A 20664-nucleotide genomic window follows, 5' to 3' on the forward strand; every position below is an offset into this window, starting at 1 on the left:
CCTTCAGATATGTAGAGTGTCTACATACATACCAGAACTTACAGAAAGCTGTTCAACCTTGTTTGTCTTCGTTCTAAGACAAAGATACACCAAGTCTCAGAGAATTGCTTTATGGTGACAATGCCGCACTAGCATTCCATACCAAGGGACGCCTTCAGTAGCAAACGGACAGACTCACTCACGCCTGTGAAGAACTTGGTTTGACTATCAGCATCAAGAAAACAAATGTCGGGTCCAAATTGTTGCTATACCGCCATCTAGCAACAGTGACCATGTGACATTGGAGGCTGTTGATGGCTTCACACATCTAGACTCCACAGTAGCTAGCAATCTGTCACTTGATGCTAAAATCACAAAAGCGGAAGCTGTTATGCCCAAGCCAAGTGTGGAATAACTTCTTATACAGCCCCCTGGGGACTGAGGATGACTTTTTTCCATTCCGGGGTTGTGGTCCTGATGTGTCGGAAAAATCCAACGTTGGATCCGCACATTCTGCTATAGGAGAAGCCGGTAGTGCTTGATGAGGTGAGTGGGTGGGAAGCGCAGATTTTGGTACGGTCCTTTTACTGTGTGCACTTGACCTCAACCTGGATCTGAAGATGCTCAAAATGGTTGGCATATCCATGATATTTCTTCTCCAGTTTGGGCGGTCTCAGGCAAGAGATTCTCTCAGACCAGTGGGGATGTTGCATTTTTTCAGGGAGGCTTTGAGGATGTCCCCGAAAAGTTCCCTCTGCCATCCTGGTAACCATTTCCAAAGCTCGGAGTAAAGAGCTTGTTTTGGGAGTCTTGTGTCAGGCATGCGGATTATGTAGCCTGCCTAATGTTGCTAATTAACCATAACCAATACCTCAATACTGAGGATGTTGGCCTGAGAGAGGACACTGATATTGAAGCTCCTATTCTGCCACTGAATTTGCAGGATTTTGCAGAGGCATCATTGGTGATATTTCTTCGGGGATTTAAGGTGTCTGCTGTACATTGTTTCACATCTCTGACATGTACAGAAGGGCAGGTGTACTGCAGCCCTGTAGACCATGAGCTTGGTGCAAGATTTGAGATCTGTGTCATCAAACACTTTTCCTCAGAGAGCCGAAGGCTGTGCTGGCACACCGGAGGCAATTTTGAGTTTCATTGTTGATGTCTGCCCTTTCTGAGGGGTGGCTCCCAAGTCTGAGAAATGATTCACATTACCCAATGGCTTGCCATGGATCTGGATAGTCAGGGGGCAGTGTTGCACCGTAGGAGCAGGCTGGTATAGGACCTTTGCCTTCCGGATGTTTAGCCTAAGGCCTCTGTGATTGGAACAGCAACCTGGCCAAGAACACCAAACAGAGTATCTTCAGAGCACCCCTCTACACTGGTGAGACCTGGACAACATAATGGCTTAACAGTTCTCAGATGTATCTCTTTCTAGGACAAGGTCACCAACTCAGAGGCTCTAGAGGATGAAAATTCTATCACCATACACTCATTGTAAAGCCAATGACATCTGCACTGGCTTGACTTATGTTCATAAGATGGATGACAGCTGTATACCCAAAGACTCTGTGTACAGTGAACTGGCCACTGGGTCACAACCTCCTGGGCCTTCATAACTCTGCTACAAAGACACTTGTAAACAAGGTATGAAGATGGCGCACATTGACACTGACAGCTGGAAGACAGTTGCTGATGGCCGTGACCTCTGGAGGCTGACTGTGAGGCATTGTAAGAGGCAAACAGAAAATGAGCTCAGCTGACCAAGAAGAGGGCCCACAGAAGAGAGACCAGCACATGGGTGCATCTTCTTAGCCCACATCTTCCTCTGGAGCAAATGTGGCAGAGGCTGCCATGTCAGAGTGGGGCTCCTGAGCCACAACAAGCAATGCTTAACACACAGGAGTTGACCATCACAGTGCAAACCATTGTCTTACAAGGCAAAAGGCTGCTACTGGACATACAATCTGAGTGGAGGTAACTAAGCCTTGTATACTATAATCTCCTTTCACAGTATCTCTTTTCAGTTGTTATTTGGATGTTTTGGAAAATTCTTTGAAGAAAAACCAATGGGCCAATTTTAATAGCTTTAATTGCTTAAAGATCACTAGGGTGTTTTTTTTTAAAGAGCAGGGAAGACAGAGAAAGAAATGACCGGACTTTAAATACGATGAGACCCTGCAAGTTTTTTTTCTGAATGTTTGCATTCCAGACAACATATTAGTGAAAATAAAATTCTGTCTTCCTAAACAAGTATTTCTGCCCATAGCCCATAACATGAATACAAATTGGATCATAAATTTAAGAGGCTCAACTTAACATTACTCAGCAAATCACTAAGCAAATGGGGATATACAACCAGCCCGACAAGTTGTGAATGTGGAACTGAGCCACAGACTATGCAACATCTCCTGCAATGTCTATCGCTAGAGGAACCCTGCACTGTTGCAGATCTTGCCGAATTCAACAACAAGGTGCAAAAATGTGTCCAGTTTTGGCTGGGCCACGTATAGACTGTCCATGGACACGATAAGAAGAAAACTCAACATTTACACAAAACTCCTTTTTTTCCACTTTAGAAAGCACATCAAGTTGAGACCAAGATAATGAGACACATTACAGTTACAACAATGACGAAACATCAAGGGGAAGAGAACTCGTCATAATGGACACTTCTGAGAGATTTATAGTTTAGAAAATAAAGATCAATCATTTATTGTTTCCAAAGAACAATTATGGAATTGAAACTCCAAAACATCAGTAAAAATCCCAGAACAGCATTCATTAAAACTGGAGCTCATCTTAAACCTTACAATTGTAACAACGGATTAAAATATTCTGTTTTAGGGCTGTATCTTTTGCTTTCTAAGACCACTATGTTTTGAGACAATAACTTTAGGTGTAGGACCGATGAAAGGGGTCAAGTGACTTGCACTGGAGTCTGCCTAACAGTAAGCCTGGGTGGTTTAATTGTTAAAGATTCAAGAAAGACTCCTGGTTGTTTTATTGGGAGGAAGGTACAAGATATGCTTGCAGACAATGCCAGTAGGCATTGAATTTACCATGAGCAGGCCCTAAGTCTTCAAGGTCTCAAAAGAGGTGTTCTAGCTATTAAGTTGTAAACAGCAGTGTTGTAAACTGTTCCTTTACCTCTAAGATGAGAGTCAAGATCAGAGATAAGCATTTTTACTTAGATATAGAGCCAATTTGTTTCCCGTTGTCATGGGGAAGATGGCAAGGAAGCCATTTGAGATCAGATTACAGGCTTCCCTATAAATCCCTACAAATATCAGAGATGGGTTGTAGTTTGGTTATGGGTAGTCTGCAGCCAACTGAAATGTAGAGAGCAAGTAAAAGTTAGAAATAGCCAGGCCTGCACCTTAAGCAGATAAAATGCTGACTCTATTGTTCACTGCACAGAATGTGGGTGGAAACTCAAGCTCAGTTTGAAGACCAAATTTGTGAGGAATTAAAAGAGGCTGGGAGATTTGCCTAACTTGCAGCTTGAGGAAAAAATCTAACCCTCAGAGTAAAAGGCAGCTCTGGGATTAGGAGTTACCCGGTTGGGAAAGTAGAAAGGAAGCAACCCACTGGATGCAACTGTGAACTGTTTGCTATGAGACTTGTAATTCTGGGGGGATTGTGAAGTACCAAGAAATTGTTTATTTCTATAGTTTAAAGTAAAGCTGTCTATGCAAGAAAATGGTATTTCTTCAATAGTGTTTTTTAAAAGTCATTTGCTATAGTAAAATGTTTTTAAAACATGAAATCTTGATGTTTCATCCTTTCTGCTGATAAATGGAAGTTCGAATTTCTCTATAAAAGTTTGTTGACCAGGGGCTGCAGCTGAACTGCTGACACAGGCAAAAGCAACTTTTGACCTGAAGTAATCTCATTCCAGTCACTGGCCTAAGCTGGCTGGAACCGGTTTGAAGTAGCTGAGTTTCTTGAAGAACAAAGGGAATGAGATAAGACACAAGTCCTTATTTAGGAAAGGAGTAACGAGGTAATGCTACCTAAGTCCTTGGGACAAAGCCAATGAGAAGATGCCACAGGCAAGGCAAGCAGGCCAAATCCAATGGGAGAGAGACAGCACAGCTTAGAAAGATAACATTTCGGAATAAGAATGAAGAATTTTGGGCATGGAGCCAGCGAGAACTCCGGAGACTAACCATCGCAGGAGCGGAATGCCTGGTCAGCGTCAGCTCTCCTTTTCGGTTATTAGCTTTTATATTCTGTGACCACTCAGAGTGTCAGAGAACCCTAGTGGGTGTACGTTTAGATCCTAGTTTTGTGTATAAAAAAACTGTATAACCTGCTGTAAGCTGCTTGTCTGTATTTAACCAGGCGTATAAGCTATATGTAGATGAATAAAGTGAATTGAGTTAAGAGAGAATTGACTCTTCTCCTCTTTGTACTAAGCCAACAACCGTTACCAATGACCTCCAGCAACAAGTTAATAGGTTTCTACGGACATCATAACACCATGGTCTTGATGTTATCTCTTACACCCCTATTATTCTGCAAGCATAATAAAATATCATAGGGTTGCACAACATGATAATATGCTGCAATACTACTAGTGATTCATGCAAAGGAAATCTGGGTGCACATTAAGACAGCTCCTGGTTGGCTCCCTGAATCAAATTAGACAAGCAAGTCTGTACCAAATTCCAGATCATCAGTATCATGAAGCTATTAATGCATATACTATTACTGGGAAGGGCTTGGCCTAAGTAGCCAAGTGGTTATGGTACTGGGCTTGTAACCCTAAGATCAAGAGTTCAAATCTTACAATGGCAAACTATGAAACAATGTAACTTCATCTGAAACAGATGGAAACGTGTTTGTACTCAAAAGAGTTACTATTACTGGGAAAGATTTTTCTTTTAAAATAGAGGTTTAGTCTTTGGGTGTGTCTTAATTGGATTAAAGCCAGCCCGTCTGGGTGCTTTTATGTGTACTAGTTTTGATATGTTGAGAGAGTGAGTGCATTTGCATTTTTTTGAATCAGGCATTCAAGTAGAGTGAAAACTACCACCTAGTCAGCAGAGACCATGGACTATGTTTATATTGCTAATAAAATTGGTGCTATGAAAGGGGTTTTACTGTTAGAAGAGGTTGGTGATACAATGAGAACTTACATTCAATGGGCTGTGCTAGGTATAACGAGATGACCGTTTTGGGTGTAAAGCAGAGGCTCTGTGAGATCAAAAGCAGCTGTAAGCCTCCAACTGTCTCCCCAGAAACCAAAGTGAAAAAAACCTAATTTTGAATTCGTAAAATGAAAACGCTTTGCCTGGTGTCTATGTCTACGGTGGTTAAGTTTATGGGTTGCTGGTGCCTTAATGGAGATCAGTTTGGGAATTTGTAGAAAGTTATGATCGTAGTAATTTGTAGCCATGTGTATATATTTAACTTGTGTAAATGAATAAAATATTTCATTTAGCTTAATATAAAACATCGAGAACTGGTGGTATAATTCCTGAATTTCAACTCAAACATAACATTTTAAATTATAGGTTATGACAGTTGTTTAAAAAGTTTCCCTCTGGGATTTCTAAACAATAACTCAGCTTTACCAACTGCTCGGTCATAACAATCAGAATAACATGGATTGATATTCTAAGTATATTTTGGACTACTGCAGAATTAAAGTAGTAAAACAAACACATTGCTTAGAGTATGCTTTAAAATAATGATTAACATTTTCTGTAATTCTTAGAAACACATTATTGCAGGAAATAGCTGTCATACTTTTGACAACACCTTTGTCAGTTAAAAATCTTTTACTAGCAAACAGGAAAGGACTTTATTCCAACATAAAACAGTCATGAACAAACAGTTGTTTTTAATCAAAAGTAGTTAAAACTACAACCATCTGTATCTGTCCATAATAGATCATATTCATTCAGCAAAATACCATTTAGTAAAATTTTTCCATTAATAATACTTAAAGAATCACTGAAGTGTGCCCTTGTTAGCCATTGTTTATGGGATACACATTCTGGGTATGATATGGAAGCCATCAAACTGCAAATGAAGAAAAATGATTTTCCAGGCTCTTTACAGTTTAATATAAGCTGGTCCATTGTAAGACCTTGATCGGTTTCACAAATCATAGGTTTTAGAGTAAGCTAATAAAAAAAGTGACATAAATCAAAACACAGGTTGTGCACCTAAACTGGTACGGTGTACTACAGAAGTTGTTCGAAATATGGGAGGGCAGCCGCTGCTTCTGAAATAAGGATAGGTAACTATGATTAGGGTTTGTTTTAATCTTATGATTAAAGATTTTCTTTTTTTTTGGCTTATAGTTTATAGATTTGTGCTGTAGCTATAAATAATGAAATGGTTGAAGTTGGTAATTCCCAGGATGCTTAAGGGTTTAATTTTTCAAAGTACAATTTAGCTTCTGCTGAGGTACAGGATTATAGATTGCACAATGTGAGATTCATACCTGATTCCTTATTTTTATCCCTACATTGTGAAACAGGTTAGCCAAGGCATTTTTGAGATCAGAGATAGGACATAGGACAATAGACCAGGATGGTAAACAAACTAGCATCTGTTATTTTGTAGGAATATACTCACTTCAGAGGGCTTTGCTCACAGTAACACTAATGACAGAATGAATCAGCAAGGACAGTGAGCAGGACTATAAAGGACCTATGAAAACATAACAATTTGTACAAGTGTGTCAGGGTCAAAAGGATCAACGAAGATTATATTTCTTTCTATGGGAAAGCATGATATAGTTCATTTCTCCTATGTTCACTGCTGAGGCACATGACGTCAAACACAATAAACAGGTGAGGCTGCAACCTTATTTGGTTTTTGAGAATTGAATTGTCTTACAACATCCAAGGTTGTTCATAAGCTTTCCTTTTCCTTCCACCTTTCCAAAGACCACAAAAGGGTGGCAAAATTGAACTGTTAAATAATTGTGCTTCGTTGAATAAGTTCAGCTTATTTAGGAGAAAAAGGCCACAATATTTGACCAGAAAGTTGACAAATATATCAAGAGTTTACAGATCAGCAACCAATTGCATTTACATAGCATCTTTAACATAGTAAAACTTCCTACAGCACTTGACAGGACCATTAGGAAACAAAGACTGACATCAAGGGCAGAATTTTATGGTTGCCCCACTGGTAAATTTGCAGATGACTTTCCCAGGTGGTCTTCCCACTGCCCTCCTGCCCATTCCCAACTGTTCACAATTTTGCATGGGGTGAGAGAGTCCCAGGGCAGCCTACCCACCATTGGCCCAATTGAGACCACTTCCCAAATGGCTTGAGTTTGGAGGCAGGCAGGAGGAGTTGGAGGGGTTGGGGAGGCCCAGCAGGTAATTCTGCTCAGACCTCGGGCAGGAGTGGGGTGTCCCTCAAGGGGCCCTTTTTCACGCTGGCACCATTACACCGCTCTCCCCAAGGTTTGCCCCCACCACACGTGCTCTCTTTCCCACACTGGCCTCCCGGCGTGGACGAGGGCACAGGCTGAAAGGAGGATGAGTGAACTAACCATAGCACCATCATACAGAGTGCCATCCAAGTGGCGGGTGAAAAGAGAAATGTTGTAGTAATAGGGGATAGCATAGTTCGGGGAACAGGTACTGTTCTCTGCAGCAAAGTCAGAGTCCCGAAGGCTGTTTTGCCTGCCTGGTGCCATGGTTAAGGAAATCTCTTCTGGGCTGGAGAGCAACTTGGAGTGGGAGGGGAAGGATCCAGTTTTGGTGGTCCATGTAGGTACCAATGACACAGTTAGGGCTACGAAAGAGGCTCTGCTGAGGGAGTATGAGCAGCTTGAGGCTAAATTAGAAAGCAGAACCACAAAGGTAATAATCTCCAGATTACTACCTGAGCCACGTGCAAATTGGTGTAGGGTAACTAAGATTAGAGAGGTGAATGTGTGGCTCAAAGATTGGTGTGGGAGAAATGGGTTCCAATTCAGGGGGCACTGGCACCCAATACTGGGAAAAGAGAGAGCTGCTCTTTTGGGATGGGCTTCATTTGAACAACGCTGGGACCAGTGTCCTGAAGAATCATATAACTAGGGCTGTAGATAGGACTTTAAACTAATTAGCGGGAGTAGGGTTTAATTGAAGGGAAGTTTTAAAAAATTTTTTTAAAGACGACAGAGCAGAGGTGCAGGGCAGTGAGGAGGTGAACGATAATCAAAGTGTGACAGGAAGGGACAGAAAATATAAGGAGAGTGCAGCAGAAATTAGAACCAGAGTGAGTAATAATGGTAAAAAGTCAAAGCTTAAGACTCTTTAACTGAATGCACGCAGCATTTGCAACAAGATAGATGAGTTGACAGCACAAAAACAAATAAATGAATATGACTTGACAGCTATTACAGAGAAGTGGTTGCAGGGTGATCAAGACTGGCAACTCAATATTCAAGGGTATTCAACGTTCTGGAAAAATAGGCAAAAAGGAAAAGGAGGTGGAATATATTTGTTAATAATGGAAAGCATTAGTGAGGTGGTGAGTAGTGATGTAGGTGCAGTAGATCGTGATGTGTAATCAGTTTGGGTGGAAATAAGGGATAGCAAGGGGGAGAAGTGACAGCTGGGAGTTGTCTACAGGCCCCCGAAGAGTTGCCTCACTGTAGGACAAAGTATAAATCGGGAAATAATGGAGGCGTGTAAGAAGGGCACTACAATTGTCATGGTTGATTTTAATCTGCATTTTGACTGGACAAATCAGATTGGCAGGAGTAACATGGAAGACAAATTTGTAGAGTGCATCAGGGATTGTTTCTTAGAGCAATACATTGCAGAACCTGCCCGGGAACAGGCTATTTTAGATCTAATAATGTGTAATGAGGTAGAGTTAATAAGAGATATGGTAGTTAAGGCTCCTATAGGGAGTAGCAATCACAGCTTGGTGGAATTTCACGTTCAGTTTGAGGGTGAGCAACTCGGGTCTCAAACTAGTGTCCTCAACTTAAATAAGGGCAATTACAGAGGTATGAAAAAAGAGTTGTCTAAAGTGGGCTGGGAAAATAGATTAAGCAGTGGATGAGCAGTGGCAGACATTTAAGCAGATATTTTATAAAGCTCTGCAAAAACATATCCTGGTCAAAAAGAAGGACTCGACGAGAAGGATGAGCCACCCGTGGTTAACAAAGGTGGTCAAGGACAGTATCCAATCAAAAACTAAGGCATACAAAGCGGCGAAAACTAGAGGTAGGCCAGAGGATTGCGAATTTTTTTTCGGAACCTGCAGTGGGTGACTAAAAAGCTAATAGAGGGAGAAAATTAATTATGAAAGTAAAGTGGCAAGAAATATAAAAACAAACAGCAAGGGCTTCTATGGATATATTGAGAAGAGAGTAGCTAAAGTGAGCATGGGGCCCTTGGAGGATACGACTGGAAACTTGGTAATGGGGAACAGGGAAATGGCAGATAATTTACACCAATATTTTGCACTGGTCTTTACGGTGGGAGGACACTATAAACATCCCAAAGATACCAGATAAGCAAGGAGCTAATGGGGGGAAAGATCTTGTAACAGTCTCTATCACGAGGGACAAAGTATTTGACAAACTATTGAGACTAAAGGCAGACAAGTCACCTGGACCTAATGGCCTGCATCCAAGGGTTTTAAAGGAAGTGGCTGCAGAGATAGTGGATGCATTCGTTGAAATATTCCAGAACTCACTGGCTTCTGGGAGGGTCCCAACGGATTGGAAAACCGCTAATGTGACACCCCTGTTCAAGAAGTGGGGGGGAGACAAAAAGCAGGGAACTATAGGCCAGTCAGCCTAACATCTGTTGTTGAGAAAATGCTAGAGTCCATTATTAAGGAAGAAATAGCGGGGCATTTAGAAAAGCTTAACGCAATCAAACAGACATAACAGGGTTTTGTGAAAGGCAAATAATGTTTGACAAATTTGCTAGAGTTCTTTGAGAATATAACAAGCAGAGTTGATAAAGGGGAACCGGTAGATGTAACATATTTGAATTTCCAGAAGGCATTCGATAAAGTGCCACACAAAAGGTTATTGCATAAAAAGGATATAGATATAGTAGTCCAGGAAGAACACTGCGAGATATTGGATGGGATAGCCATAGAGAGAGAGGAAGTACTCGAAGGGCTGAAATCCTTGAAAGTTGATAAGTCACCAGGGCCAGATGGATTGTTTCCAAGGCTGCTGAAGGAAGTCAGGGAGGAGACAGCAGATGCTCTGAGGATGATTTTCCAATCTTCACTAGATACAGGGGAGGTACCGGAGGACTGGAGAAATGCAAACATAGTTCCATTGTTTAAAAGGGATCAAAGGAAATGCCAAACAATTATGGGTCAGTTAGTCTTACATCGGTGATGAGCAAATTAGTAGAATCAATCCTGAGAGATAGGATTAACTGTCATGTGGAAAGGCATGGACTATAAGGGATGGTCAGCATTGATTTGTTAAAGAAAGGTCTTGCCTCATAAATTTGATTGAATTCTTTGAGGAAGTGACAAGAAGGGTTGATGAAGGTAGTGCAGTGGATGTTGTGTACATGGATTTTAGCAAGGCATTTGACAAGGTCCCACATGGCAGATTGGTCAGGAAAGTAAAAGCCCATGGGATTCAGGGTAATGTAGCAAACTGGATAAAAAGTTAGCTTTGTAACAGGAAACAAAGGGTAATGGTCAATGGATGCCCTTGCGAATGGAAAGTTGTCTCACGTGGTGTTCCACAGGGCTCAGTGTTGAGACCTTGCTGTTTCTGTTGTATACTGATGATTTGGACGTGAACATCAGGGGCACGATTGGAAAATTTGCAGATGATACAAAGATTGGCCAAGTAGTGAATAGTGTAGAGGATAGCCATAATCTCCAAAATGATATAGATGGGTTGGTGGAGTGGGCGGTAAAGTGGAAGATGGATTTTAACATAGAGAAGTGTGAGGTCATACATTTAGGGAGGTCAGACAGTTACAGGGAATACACAATAAATGAGAATATACTAAGAGGGGTAGATGAAGTGAGAGATTTTGGCATACAAGTACACAGGTCACTGAAGGCAGAAGTTCAAGTAGACAACGTTGTAAAGAAGACATATGGAATGCTCTCCTTCATTGGCAGAGGTATAGAATATAAAAGTAAGGATATAATGTTGGAATTGAATGAACACTGGTGAGGCCACAACTGGAGTATTGTGTACAGTTCTGGTCACCACATTACAAGGATGTAATAGCTCTGGAGAGTGTGCAGAGGAAGTTTATAAGAATGTTGCCAGGGTTAGAAAAGTGTAGCTTCGAGGAGAGATTGGATAGGTTGGGGTTATTTTCCTTGGAGCAAAGAAGGCTGAGAGGTGACTTGATTGAGGTGTACAAAATTATGAAGGGAATAGATAAAGTGGACAGGATAAAATTGTTTCCCTTGGTGGAGAATTCTGGAACCAGGGGACATAGATTCAAGATAAGTGGCAGAAGGTGTAGAGAGGGCATGAGGAAGGTCATGGGTGTCTGGAATTTGCTGCCCAAGTTGGTGGTAGAGGCAGAAACTCTAAACTCGTTTAAAAAGTACCTGGATCTGCACCTTAAGTGCTGTAAGCTGCAGGGCTATGGGCCAGGTGCAGGAAGGTGGGATTAGAAAGGGCACCTGGGTGTTCTCAGGCTGGCATGGACAAGATGGGCCAAATGACCTCCTTCTGTGCTGTAACTTTTCTATGTTTCTCTGGTTCTAATATAGGTGCTCACAGTATTGGGGGTAGTGTATTAGCATGGATTGAGGATTAGTTAACACAGAAGACAGAGTCGGGATTAATGGATCTTTTTCAGGTTGGAAAGGCGTAACTAGTGGACAGCCACAAGGATTAGTCCTAGGGCCTCAATTATTTACTATCTATATTAATAACTTGGAGGAGGGGGCAGTGTGTAATGTATCCAAATTTGCTAATGACACAAAAATATGTGGGAGGGCATGTTGTGATGAGGACATAAGGAATTTCTGCAAGGGGATATAGATAGGTCGAGTGAGTGGGCAAAAACTTGGCAGATGGAGTTTAATGTAGGAAAGTGTGAGGTCATGCACTTTGGTAAGAATCATCAAAAAGCAGGCTATTACTTAAATGGTCAGACTCTCCAAAAAATGCAACAGAGGGGGATCAGGGTATTCTTGTGCATGAAACACCAAAAATATTAACATGCAGGTGCAGCAAGTAAGAAGGCAAATGGAATTTTGGCCTGTATTGCTAGGGGTTTGGAGTTTATAAATAAAGAAGTCTTGTTACAACCGTACAGAGTGTTGGTGAGGCCGCACCTGGAGTCCTGTGTACAGCTTTGGTACCCATCTTTAAGAAAATATATACTGGCATTGGACGCAATTCAAAAGAGGTTCACTATGCTGATTCCTGGGATGAAGGGGTTGATTTATCAAGAATGGCCAAACAGGTTAGGCCTTTATTCATTAGAATTTAGAAGAGTATGGGGTGATCTTACTGAAACATACAAGATTCTGAGGGGGCTTGACAGGGTAGACTTTGAGAAGATGGTTCCACGAGTGGGGGAATCTTGAACTAGGGGACATTCATTTAAAACTGAGATGCGAAGGAATTTCTTCTCTCAGAGGATAGTAAATGTCTGGAATTCTCTGGGCTAGATCACTGAAAGTATTTAAAGAGGAGCTAGATAGGATTTTGAAATATCAGGGAGTTGAGGGCTATCAGGGGCTGGCACGAAACAGGAATTGAGGCCTGGGGTAGATCAACCATGATCTCATTGAATGATAGGGCAGGCTTGAGGGGACGAATGGCCTACTCCTGCTCCTATTTCTTATGTTCTTATAACCAATAGCGAAAAAGCCCAAGGCCCATGAGGCAGCTAAAGGCACAGCTGCCAATAATGGAATGATTAAAATCAAGCATTTACAAATGGCCAGAAATGATAGGGCACTCAGTACAGCGCATACTGCAGCTTCGCTGTGTTAACTCAATGTCATTACAATTAATTAGCTCTTTCTATTTCTTCTAGTTGATGCTCTTTAACTATAAAGATGAAAAATGAAATAATTTTATGTTAAGAGCTTCTATCTCACTGAGGAGGCTTCAAATCAATTAACAACCAAAAACCTGCTCTGAAAATTCTGCTCACATTTTGACAGCTGTGACAAACTCTACCATAGCAGCTGAGACAATTATAAAACAATCAACAAACACACTAAACAAAATAACCCACAACCTTCTAAAAAAAATGTCAATTCGCCCTATCTGCCAATGTTAACAGATCCTTTAAAAAATTCAAGGATCTGGATCTGTATTTTCACTAGAAATTAACCAGTTCTTCCTTAAGCTATACCCTATTTGTGTACCAAGTTTCATCAAAATTCTGTCATTAGTGAGCTGAGCTGAGGCAGGGATTGTGATGGACCATGCTACAGACATGGAAATAAGTGGTTTTGGTGATGGAGTGAATATATAATTAGAAATGCATCTTGGGATCAGATAGGATGCCAGTTATGAACAGTCTGTTTTAGCCTCAAGAGATTGGGCAGAAACAAGGACAGAATACATGACTCGAGAATAGAGTTTGTGGTGCGGACTAACTACACTGGCTTGAATCTTTCCTATAGTACTGTATCCCAAGGCTCCGTTTGCATAACATCACATGAAATATTTGGCTCTGCATGCTCCATGGCTAGAACAGCCAAGAAATTTTGTTGTTGTGACTTACAAAACCTACATCCAAACATTTCAGTTTTCAGATTTTGACTAATTTGCATTGTTTCAGATTACAAGAAAAGTTGTAGAGTTCCAGTTACATCGTGCTTCAAGCAGTTACTTTATCCTGAGAGCTGCAGGCTCAGCCACCAATTCCTGCTTAAGGAAATTAAAATAGGTGTACAGGTGAAAAAAAAGCAAAAAAACCAGCAACATAGTATCTCGAGGAAACTCCAATAAATAGGTAACTTCAGCATGTCACTTTTGTTCTCGAGGTTAATTTTTGGCTCCCAAAATGCAGCTGTAAGGGTCCCCAGCCAAATGCACAGGAAATCCTCCAGCTGTAACCCCAACCAACCTTCCCTAAAAATTGGCAGGGTCAATAATTTTTCTAACAACTGATCTGCTGGCTCACTGTACTTCGGTCTAGCCACCGTCATAAAATAAACCCTCAGCAGCTGTATCTTAAGTGCTAACACTGCCTGCAAACTCCACCACTGCAGCTTTTACAGAATCTACCACTCTGCTTCAAGAGAGTGCTAAAGGAGAGATTTTGTTTTAAGATTCCACCAGCCGCTCAACAAAACAGATGTATTCCTCCCACCTCCAGAGGGGCTTTGCCAAGAAGGCCAGAGAAAAGGGGCATATAGCCACTTAACTAAGAGACAAGTAATGAGAACACCCAGTAGGGCACATACAGCAGCCACGCTGTGGCAACACCATTATTTGGCAGAGCCAAATATTTCATGTGATGTTATGCAAACGGAGCCTTGGGATACAGTACTATAGGAAAGATTCAAGCCAGTGTAGTTAGTCCGCACCACAAACTCCATTCTCGAGTCATGTATTCTGTCCGTGTTTCTGCCCAATCTCTTGAGGCTAAAACAGACTGTTCATAACTGGCATAGCTTTTCCTAGTTCTTCTAGTTGATGCTCTGTAACTAAAAATATGAAAAATGAAATAATTTTATATTGAGAGCTTCTACCTCACTGAGGAGGCTTCAAGCCAATCAACATGAGAACAAGTTCAGCCAGACGGAGGAGAGTAGTGGTGGATGGGGATTGTTCGGGCCTCTGTTCGAGGAAGAAGCTAAGGGCCCTCAGACCATCCTGGTGGGAGATGGAGGTGTAGAGGGATTGGACGTCCATGGTGAAGAGGAAGCAGTTGGGGCCAGGGAACTGGAAATTGTTGATGTGACATAAGGTGTCAGAGGAATCATGGAAGTAGGTGGGAAGGGACTGGACAAGGGGAGAGAGAAGGGAGTCAAGATAACGAGAAATGAGTTCCGTGGGGCAGGAGCAAGCTGACACGATCGGTCTACCGGGACAGTTCTGTTTGTGGATTTTGGGTAGGAGGTAGGGCGACTATCAGGTTGGAAGCTGTGGGAGGAAGATCCCCAGAGGAAATGAGGTCAGTGACAGTCCTGGGAACAATGGCTTGATATTCAGTGGTGGGGTCATGGTCCAGGGAGAGGTAGGAGGAAGTGTCTACGAGGTCAGTGCACCAGACAACAACAGCACCACCCTTGTCAGCAGGTTTGATGACAATGTCAGGGTTGGACCTGAGAGAACGGAGTGCAGTAAGTTCAGATAGAGAGAGAGAGATTAGAACGGGTGAGAGGAGCAGAGAAATTGAGAAGACAACTAATGTCGCGCCAACAGTTCTCAATGAAAAGATCAAGAGAAGGTAAGAATCCAGAGGGAGGGGTCCAGGTGGAGGGAGAATATTGGAGATGGGTAAAAGGATCCGTTGAACAGGGAGAGGACTTCTGCCCAAAGAAGTAAGCCCGGAGACGAAGACGGCGGAAGAAGAGTTCAGCATCGTGCCGGGCCTGAAATTCATTGAGGTGAGGGCGTAAGGGTATGAAACTAAGTCCTTTGCTAAGCACTGAACGTTCAGCGTCGGAGAGGGGAAAGTCAGGCGGTATAGTGTATACACGGCTGGGGCTGGGATTGGAAAATGGGGTGGGGACGGAGGGACAGGCAAGGGTGGAGGGTGTTGGTGTCGATGAGTTGTTGGAGCTTGCGTTCCTTAGCACTTGAGAGAAAGAGAAAAAGTTTTTTGTTGAGGCGTCGGATGAGACAAAGAATAAAATGAAACTGGGGGCACGGGCAGCTTTGAAAAAGGGTACGGTGGTGCTGCTGGAGGGAGAGGTCGAGTGTGTTCATATGGCAGCGCATGACACTGAGTGTGGATCTCAGAATGTGACGGGAACAGCAGTCCGAGAAACGTTTTATGTCCCGGAGATACCTGTAATCCTGGGTGGATTCGAAACATGAGGGGTGGAATTTCAGTTGAAATCCACGTGGGGTAAGTCGGAGACGAAGACAGTCACTGAGAAAGGAGATATGGCTGTGAAAGCGGTTTCTAGTAAACTCCTTGTCAAAAACCAGGAGAGAAATGGAAAGCAATGAAGGTGAGCAAGGCAAAAGAGAGATACGGAAATCTTGTCACAGAGATGAACAGAACTTCATGATTTCCTCCTAGCTGTTGTTTCGCATTTTCCATGTAATCCAACTTATTCCCTTCTCTTTCTGAAGATGTCAACCTATGCTGGGATATAGTTCAACACAACACTTAATTATCAGATGGTAGCTTGCCTAAGTGATCATTCCCTACGTGTGGGCCTACACAGTGAATGCTGGCTTGCAACATGTTTCTGCAGCATAGCAGCCAATTCTTATCCTGTCCTCACTAACATTTACATAACACAAGAATTGTTCAGTAATCTAAGCAAGATTTCCCCTCAACAAAAGGAGACAATTCCAGTGTTTTACTACAGATCCTGTTGAGAGCAGCCAACTCAGTAGATGAAGAACTGGTTCTGATAACCTTAAACATGAAATCTATTTTCCTCTCTCCAGGGATCCGGCCTGATCTGAGTATTTCCATTCTTTTCTTTTATTGATTTAATCACAGGAAACTAGGATTTTCCTAATCCATACAGTTTGCTAATACACTAAATACACACTTAGTGTTGTCTCGCTTAACATTGTTTTCCTTTAATGTTGTTAATAAAGTAGTGACAATATACCTGTTTGACGCTGCCAATTTCATTTTAACACCGCTTGCACAGACTCTGTTTTGTGACCTGCAGGCACAGATTACCTTTTCCCATCCTCCCACCCTCAATGCTGAAGTCCTTCTTTCCCCCAGCTCTCGTTACTACCCTCCATTCTTACTTTCAAGTCCCCTTCATCCATTACCACCACTGGGGACTTTGTCAGGTGCTTCTCCTCTCTGCATTCTTCCCACTCAAGTCCTGGGACTTCAGCTGCTACCTGCACAGACTAACTTCTACCATTAGATGGAGTCTGGTCAATCCAAAACCAGGTGAGTAATTTTTTTCTTACATTCATAGTATATTGTATTTCATTTATATTTCTAAAACTTTATTTTAAAGTTTACTTCATTTTAGAATGCAGGCTTTTAGGAAAGTACAGCATCCAACTTAAAATGTTTATTTTTTTACACTGCAAAAGGTCCTAAAATACCTAACTGTGCAGTATTTATTTTACATCTAGTGATTTATATTGTTTTGCAAGCTATTTCAGCTGGGAATGCATGGTACTGCACATTTATAGTACAACATTTCAATCCGTACATAGGTTTCTTTGGAAATTTCTCATCTGGAAAACCAAACTGCTGGTTTTAACACTGATTCGTATAGGAACCTATGATTCACTTAAAGTTGTTTTAAGATGAGATTTTCAGGAACACAACTTGTGGGGACTTACTGTACTCCATATGGAGTTCCGATAATTCAGTTGGTAAATATACTAAATTTAACAAGTGAAATCATGCAATCATTTATGCACCCATAACTAATTCAAGAGTACCAGCATGCCAAGCACTTAAGTTGAAAGTAAAAACTGAGATGAGCTTAAATGTGCACAGCACCTTACTGATGTAAATTAACACTTTTACAATTTCCACCCGAATGTTACAAATAGCTTATTCAATTACACCACATAATATCAAGGGTGTTGGTGAGGTGGGGAGGAGGAAACTTATAATCCAGTAAGAATGTCTTTGATACACATTCACAAGTCAGTTCACAGCATCTGAATAAAATGCCATACAATTTTTGGGGTGTGCAAAGGGGGTGGCAAATAGAACATTATTTGAACGTGTATTTATGCAGTTTCACCTAAAAAAATTATTTTAAATGCTGAATGGCCTTCGCATTCCTTTAAAAAGGCATTTTTTTTGTTTAATTCTTTTTATTCGTTCATGGGGTGTGGCTGGCTAGGTCAACATTTATTGCCCATTCCCTAACTGCCCTCGAGAAGGTGGTGGTGAGCTGCCTTCTTGAATTGCTGCAATCCATATGGTGTAGGTATATCCACAGTGCTGTTAGGGAGGGAGTTCCAGGATTTTCACCCAGCAACAGTGAAGAAACGGCAATATAGTTCCAAGTCAGGATGGTGAGTGGCTTGGAGGGGAACTCCCATGTGTCTGCTGCTCCCGTCCTTCTAGATAGTAGTGGTCATGGGTTTAGAAGGTGCTGTCGAAGGAGGCTTGGTAAGTTCCTGCAATGCATCCTGTAGATGGTACACACTGCTGCCACAGTGTGTCGGTGGTGGAGGTAGTGAATGTTTGTCGATGGGGTGCCAATCAAGTGGGCTGCTTTGTCTGGATGGTGTCAAGCTTCCTGAGTGTTGTTGGAGCTGCATTCGTCCAGCCACACTCCTGACTTGTGCCTTGTTTAGGTGGCGGACAGGCTTTGGGGAGTGAAGGGAGTTACTCACCAGAGGATTCCTAGCCTCTGGCCTGCTCTTGTAGCCGGATTATTTATATGCCTAGTCCAGTTCAGTTTCCGGTCAATGGTAACCCCCAGGATATTGATAGTGGGGGATTCAGTGATGGTAATGCCATTGAGTATCATGGAGTGGATGGTTAGATTCTCTCTTGTTCGAAATGGTCATTGCCTGGCACTGTGTAGCACTAATGTTACTTGCCATTTATCAGCCCAAGCTTGGATATTGTCCAAATGCTGCAAGACTGGGACATGGACTGCTTCACTGCCTGAGGAGTCGCAAACTGTGCTGAACGTTGTGCAATCATCAGCTAACATCCCCACTTCTGACCTTATGATGGAAGAAAGATCATTGATGAAGCAGCTGAAGGTGGAATTTGGGACGCTACCCTGAGGAGCTCCAGCAGTGATGTCCTGAGCTGAGGTGATTGACCTCCAACAACCACAACCATCTTCTTTTGTGCTAGGTATGACTCCAAACAGCGGAGAGTTTTCCCCAATTCCCATTGACTCCAGTTTTGCTAGGGCTCTTGTTGCCACACCCGGTCAAATGCTGCCTTGATGTCAAAGGCAGTTACTCTCACCTGACCTCAGGAGTTCAGCACCTTTGTCATTGGTTGAACCTAGGCTGTAATGAGGTGAGGAGTGGAGTGGCCCTGGCGGAACCCAAACCGACTGTCGGTGAGCAGGTTATTGCTAAGCAAGTGCCACTTGATAGCACTGTTGATGACCCCTTCCATCATTTTACTAATCATCGAGGGTAGATTGATGGGGCTGTAATTGGCCGGGTTGGATTTGTCCTGCTTTGTATGTACAGAACATACCCGAGCAATCTTCCATATTAATGGATAGCTGTACTGGAACAACTTGACGCCGGGCGCGGCAATTTCTGAAACACAAGTCTTCAGTGCTATTGCCAGAATATTGCCAGGGTCCATAACCTTTACACTATCTAGGGCCTTCAGTCATTTATTGATATCGTGTGGAGTGAATCGAATTGGCTGAAGTCTGGCATCTGTGATGCTGGGGACCACCGGAGGAGGCCAAGATTGATCATCCACTTGGCACTTCTGGCTGAAGATTGCTGAAAATGCTTCAGCCTTATCTTTTGCACTGATATGCTAGGCTCCCCCATCCTTGAGGATGTAGATATTTCTAGAGCCTCCTCCCCAGTGAGCTGTTTAATTGTCCACCACCATTCACGACTGGATGTGACAGGACTGCAGAGCTTAGATCTGATCTGTTGGTTGTGGAATCACTTTGCTCTATCACTTGCTGCTTATGCTGTTTAGTACGCAAGTAGTCCTGAATTGTAGTTTCACCAGATTGACACCTCATTTTAAGGTATGCCTGGTGCTGCTCTTAGCATGCCCTCCTGCACACTTCATTGAACCAGGGTTGGCACCCCGGTTTGGTAGTAATGATAGAGTGGAGGGTGTGCCAGGCCATGAGGTTACAGATTGTGGTAGAGTATAGAGTACAATTCCGCTGCTGCTGAAGGCTCACAGCAACTCATCGTTGCCCAGTCGAGTTGCTGGATCTATTCAAAATCTATCCGATTTAGCATAGTGGTCGTGCTGCACAACACAATGGATGGTATCCTAAAGGTGAAAACAGGGCTTCGCCTCCACAAGAACTGTGCGGTGGTTACTCCTACCGGTGCTGTCATGGACAGATGCATCTGCGGCAGGCAGGATGGTGTGGATGAGGTCAAGTATGTTTTCCCCTCTTGTTGATTCTCACACCACCTGCTGCTGACCCAGTCAGCGGCTATGTCCTTTATGGCTCAGCCAGCTTGGTCTGCAGCAGTGCTTCCAAGCCACTCTTGGTGATGAATATTGAAGTCCCCCAACCAGTGTACATTGTGCACCCTTGCCACCATCGGTGCTTCCTTCAAGTGGTGTTAAACATGGAGGAGTACTGATTCATTAGCTGAGGGGGAGTGGTGCATGAAAGTCAGCAGGAGGTTTCCTTGCCCATATTTGATCTGATGCCATGAGACTTCATGGGATTTGGAGTCTACGATAAGGGCTCCTTGAGTATCCTGATTTGCACAGCAGGGTTACAAGAAAATTGTAATTATTTCCTGCTTAAAAGGTAATAAACTCATAGTTCCCACAGGATAGAAATCCAAGCTAATTAAATTGGTCTCTATCAAGGAGGAGTACACTGCATAAAGCCTTGCTAAAACTTCAATTGCTTCTTCATTGTAACTTTCTGTATTACACAGCTCTCATTTCTGTGAACAGTGGCCTAGTTTTGGCC

At 42.6% G+C, this 20664-nt stretch overlaps 1 protein-coding gene across 3 annotated transcripts in view; it reads right to left on the reverse strand.

Moving 5' to 3' along the window:
* Nucleotides 1–20664, reverse strand: part of hs2st1b (heparan sulfate 2-O-sulfotransferase 1b) — a 236901-nt gene that overhangs the window by 132873 nt on the left and 83364 nt on the right. Inside the window, exon 2 of one of the 3 annotated variants that reach the window (XM_041208579.1) lies at nucleotides 6574–6648. The exons of the other annotated variants lie outside the window; for them this stretch is intronic. The gene's annotated coding sequence lies outside the window, so the exon portion shown is untranslated. The remainder of the gene's footprint in view (nucleotides 1–6573; nucleotides 6649–20664) is intronic. 3 annotated transcript variants of the gene reach the window in all.

This window comes from Carcharodon carcharias, chromosome 16 (assembly GCF_017639515.1).
Source record: "Carcharodon carcharias isolate sCarCar2 chromosome 16, sCarCar2.pri, whole genome shotgun sequence".
Taxonomy (NCBI): Eukaryota; Metazoa; Chordata; class Chondrichthyes; order Lamniformes; family Lamnidae; genus Carcharodon; species Carcharodon carcharias.